This window comes from Electrona antarctica (assembly GCF_951216825.1).
Source record: "Electrona antarctica genome assembly, chromosome: 16".
In the NCBI taxonomy this organism is placed as follows: Eukaryota; Metazoa; Chordata; class Actinopteri; order Myctophiformes; family Myctophidae; genus Electrona; species Electrona antarctica.
The window spans coordinates 43,972,155-43,977,726 of NC_136797.1; the positions used below are offsets into that span (position 1 = coordinate 43,972,155).

Consider the following 5,572-nt stretch of genomic DNA (forward strand, 5'->3'; position numbering starts at 1 on the left):
AGTAGCTTAAACTGTTATACAAGTGAAGACTGTGACCTCTTTCTGAAAATACAAATGGGAAATAAAATGGCATCATGAATATTATGCATCGAAAATCGAAATAATAAATGCAGAGGATGTAATCAAGACGTTTTTATTAATCTGGTCAGGTACAAAAGTGTATAATTTACCAGCAGTTTCCAAAAAGTACGTTAAAAGTATGTACAATAAACACAAGGTGCATGCAGAAATCCTGAAACTAAAGACGTGTACAGTAGATACCCTTGCTGTCTTTTTAAATAGGGGTTCTCCTCCACTCTCTGAGCTTGTTTTTCATCCACTTACAATAGTCAGCATAGCGAACATTTTGAAACAAATCCCTACTGAAGTTAGGGAATGCACTGAACTGTCTTCCGACTTGGCATTGGAATAATTGTGCCTCCCTAAACACCTTAACCAGGGCCACAATGTCGTCTTTCTCTCCAGCTGCACGGTGAATGCCACTGGGAGTTGACAGTTTCAGCTCCCTGTCAGTTTTGTCCATCATCTGCTTGAGGACTCCTATGGACTGGCTGATCCTAGATGCTGACCTCTCTGAAAGATTAGGCCCTAGACCCTTCAAAAATGATTTCAAAAAACCGTTTAGGTGTTCTAGGTGCAGGTCGAGAGGCATGTTTTTACCTTTCCCCCCCCTACCATTCCAGAATCTGTTCCAGGTCAAAGAGTGAGCCATTCGAGGGGATAGTGTGGCTTGGAGCTGCACAGTCAAAAGAAATGTACTGTACGCATACTGTGTGTGACCATACGCCCTGTAGAACTTAAGTGCCAGTATGTACAATCTCATTAGCCTTTCACCGTCACCCTCTTTCACTGCATCTAACATGTCTAGCAGGAAAAACCCAAAGCTCATTCTTGCTTCTGTGTGCTCCTTTTTGTGGTCCCGTTCCGGAGGCGTCATATCCATGTCATGAACGTCCTTCTCATGCCTTGATCGCTCTGACCTGCTTGTGAATGTTCTTTGACACACAAGGTCTTGCATGCGGCACGGAAAATCGGAAGTTCTGAAAGAATCTGGGTCATCATCCAAGTGGAGGTAACAGTCGACACAGCCTGCTACCATGTCAGCCAGCCACTTCCGCTGCTGATCCCTAGTTCCAGCGAGAACTGCAGGTGGAATGAAATCGTCTGGGATTTCTGTCAAAACATTAAAAGGAATTCTTGGTTGACAAAAACAACAGTACAACAATAATCACAACAGTTCTTATACATTTTGAAGTATATTCAATATACTAAGTTGCATTCATTTGACTACTGAGACATTATGTTAGATATAATGTTATTAGATATAAGTTACCTTTTACATCTGTCAAGCCAAAGTGTTCCATCGCAGCTGCCAGGAACAGTGCAGTTGTGTCTTTGACAACAAACTGTTTGTAGGCATTGTATGCCTTCTTTGGTCCCTGTTTAGCATTGCTGCATCTGTCAATCAGAAATCTGGATTTTAATTTCAATTCAAAATATTTTTCATTCAGTCTCTACTTCTCTCGCTCACCCCTCTCTCACACTCACACACACACACACACACATACATATTTATTTGAGTCTCTCGGTCTCCCTCACTCAACTCACGGTCTCTCACACTCAAACATACATAGTTGTATGTGTCACTGTCTCCCTCACTCTACGCACCCTCTCTCTCACAGATACACACACAGTGTATTTAGAAATGTAATAACACAGGGGCAGTTGTTTTACATTGTGCAGACTTAAAATACTGGAGTACATTTACATGAAGGGCAGTGTGCATTGACTGCCCACTTTTGCTTTATGCAAGTGTATTCCAGAGACACACAGGGTTCCTTTTTTTCTCTCTCATGACTAACCTCATGTTAATTTTTGTTCATTCTAATTTTCAACATTTTTGCAAATCTGTGGCATATAGGGACATAACCCCTCACTATAAAACAAATATCTTATGTGTGTCCTCAACGTCTTCTGCAGAACGTTAACAACTGCCAACATTGTGCTATCCATACCTCCTCCCCTGGCAAGACTATGCCAATTTCATGTTGTCAGGACTGCATTTCACGTCCCAGTGTGCAGTACTACAATTCATTCAATATCCAGACATGTTCATGTTCAGTTTGCAGGTGACAAATCACTGTGAAAAAAAAAATCACATAAAGTACATACAACACTTTTCCGATGACGATATTGGTTGGGGGGGGGGGGGGGGGGGGGAACTGAAAATGTCCTAAGTAATGCGGCTAAATAAATTGCAACTTACTTTAACATGTTCATGTTAGCAACAAGAGTCCCATGATCTTTGGTCGACGCATCCTTGAAGAACACCTTATGATAGATCTAAATTTACATAAAATAAAGTTAGAAATTAAAGTTTATTTTACTATGGTATGTCCAAAGTAATGACTGTTGTACTGTATGTCTATGTCTTGTGGTTCAGGTTCTACTTTTTAAAGTGTGGACAGTATCATTTGAATTAACTATCACATGATTTTGCACAAGAGTTGGATAATTAATTACAAAAAAAAGTGGTACCATGTAACATAGTCGATTTAAAATTACATATCCACTATTTAATGACACTCACTTCAAATAGATTTCTGATGGCATGCCAGTCTTCAAACTTGAAGTGCATGCCCTCCAGTCTTTGCTCTGGGGTGTTTCCCTGTACCATGGACCACTGGATAGTCCGGGAGTTTGCCTCTGTCAGCCGGTCACCGCCAAAGAACACTGGGAACACCCCTCTGAGTCCTGCTCGCTTTGGCACATACCTTAGAATACACAGAAAGGAAGGCTCAAAACTAAATCAAGAATCTGTCCCCGCTTGGCAATAAGTGCAATAAGTGACAGTGGAGATACTTACTTGTTCTGAAGTTGGAACAGCACTTCAGTCAATTCCGTGGTTAAATTTTCATTTTTGAATATGAGACCCAGGGGATACTGTGAACAAAGACAGACATTCATATATAAACGTGCTAGACTTGCTAGTGGATTACACATTATATGAAGGCATGTTACATTTTGTTTTGCCTGGAATGGCCAGACAAATAGACGAACCCAATTATTTATATCACTAGCAGATTTGTCAGTTTTCCAGGCCACATGTAGGTCACAGTACTTACATCAGTGGAGCGCTGTGCCATTTCATCTGAGTACTGGTGTGGTATGTGATGCACTACAAGCTTTTCAAGGGGTTTGAAAGCATCCAGGTGACATGTGAGCATTCGACTGCCAAGGACAATGAACTCCTTCCGCATGTGTTCTTGCGTTAGGACAGATGGAAGAGAGTTACCAACGTCGTAGTGAAGGAGGTCTTGGATTGGTCTACGATTGCTGAGCTGGAATATGGGAATTCTGTCGCGTACAGCCATATGGTGAATCCAGTGAAAAGACTGGTTGCTGCTTTTTTGGGACTGATGGTGTGTTCTGCAAAAAAAATCTAAGTTGTCAAAAATAATGGAATATGTGTGTGGGGCCGGTATGACAGTTGCCATGAATTCATTGTTATTGAGGTCACTGAATGGTAACACAGCTTCGCCATCTTCGTGTGTGCTGCTTGTCTCTTCGCCACCCTCCACCGAGGCTTCCCCTGTTGGATAAATGCAACAACCATTTAGATACATGTTTAGTTTACACACACACACACACACACACACACACACACACACACACACACACACACACACACACACACACACACACACACACACACACACACACACACACACACACACACACACACATTTCATTCTACTCACTCATTCTACTCACAAAGACATAACCAGAAGTGAAAACTGGAAACTCACCTAACACGTTGAGCTCTTCCATGCTTCGATAGAGGCTGTCCAGCTCCTGCTCAAACTCTGGCTCCTCTTCCTCTATGGTTCGATGGGTGGCTTCTGGCTCAGGGTCCACTACTGGCTCAGGGACAACTACTGGCTCAGGGTCCTCTTCTTCTCCAGACTTCTTCAGGTATTCTTCGATTTGCAACTTTAAGCCCTGAACATCCTCACCACAAAGGTTAGCCAACTCTTGCTGCTTCCGTACAGCATTATCGTGGGTGGTTGTGACGCCCATTTTGCTCAGCCTTTGAAAAACGGCCTTCTTTGCCCCCCCATGCTGTAATATGCTGTTCAAAAAATATGCAAACGCTGACAGTCGGGGCTCTCTTCCTCTCAATGCCGTAGCGGCTGAAGCACAGGTGGCAGGCACAGAATTTCTTGTGATGGTGGCAAATATGGATATCATGAATGGCGCTAGACGTTTCAGATCTGACTCTAAATGTTCAAAAGAAAAAGACTGCAGATCCTCTGCTGATGACCTATACAGCATGCAATCACTGTCATGCTTACAGAGGGTTTTACATTCACTTTCAATGATATCTAGAACCTTAATCTTGACCTCTTCTGCTAGATCCTTGTGATTCAGAATTTTTTTAGCAGCCGTCTTCCATTGTTGATTGGTGATGTTGGTTACAATCCCAGCCTCTTCTGGCTGGCTAAACTTGGCAACCGTTTTAGAAGGGTATGTGGTGATTACCTGAAAAAGGAAGGAAATATTCCATCAAACATAATCCCAGTATCACTAATTTCCACCACCATGCCAGGCAAGCTAAGATAAAAAGGTCCTGACCCAAAATAAAAATGGTAGGCTTTTTATGATTCTTAGGGTCATCCAAATAACACATTAAAAATTGAGTATTATATAAATTGTGGATCATGTTAAATTCAGGGGCTAAAAGTTGGAGTACCATTAGAAACCTATAGGCCTAAGGCAAAATAAATCTAACTTTAATGATGCTTTAAGAAGCATGTAATGTGTCAAACTAGGGGTTATTCATGATTCTGAATCCATTCTAAGTATTAGTTTAGCAGGATTTTTAATGGCAATCCAACTTTCAACCCCTGGATTTACCATGACCCTGAAGGATCATGAAAAACCTTGAACGATTACTTTTGCAAGTTACTGCCCAACCCCCATCTCTGCTAAACATGAAAGCCACATTCCACACTACTATGTGGGGGGTTGGGGCACTGTATTAGCCTCGCATAGCCATACTAATATGGGGCAGGACTGACTACAAGATGCTATTACGGATGATTTATTGACATTTATATTCAGTTTGTAGAATGGGTACAGACAGTTCAAACGAAAGTACTGGTCAACACAAAAACGGTTACTGTGAGGATATAACCAGAACAAAGAGTTTTTTTACATCAGGGTCCTCCATTTTCAATTCATCAGGACATTTAAGGTCGATAAACGGGAAATCGTCACATACAGTTTAACTTGTTTACAGGGGCATATCCTAATAAACACTCACGTTTAGGGAGTAGAACTTTAATTGTTTAAAGACTGTAATAAAACCTTACCTCAACAATACTTCGCCGTGCGGAGGTTGATGTGGTCTGACCAGGACTCGGAGGAATTAGACATCTTTTTTTCTCCCTCCTGGGCGTTTTGGATGGTGTCAATTGGTCTCGGGACCGTTTCTCAGAAGTTGTAGAACCGTGACTTGACGTTGACGGTGGGCTTGATGGTGTCGGCGACGGAGAGGCGACAGATACTG

At 42.0% G+C, this 5,572-nt stretch overlaps 1 long non-coding RNA gene across 2 annotated transcripts; it reads right to left on the reverse strand.

Moving 5' to 3' along the window:
- Positions 1-905: 905 nt before the first annotated feature.
- Positions 906-3,526, reverse strand: LOC306940176. 2 transcript variants are annotated; one of them, XR_013791986.1, is made up of 7 exons: positions 3,126-3,526; positions 2,867-2,943; positions 2,591-2,774; positions 2,267-2,343; positions 2,016-2,140; positions 1,334-1,458; positions 906-1,173 (listed from the first exon to the last, which is right to left on the reverse strand). It is a non-coding gene; the product is annotated as an uncharacterized lncRNA (long non-coding RNA). The 2 variants fall into 2 exon arrangements; XR_013791987.1 differs by having other exon boundaries at positions 2,867-3,526.
- Positions 3,527-5,572: the final 2,046 nt, after the last annotated feature.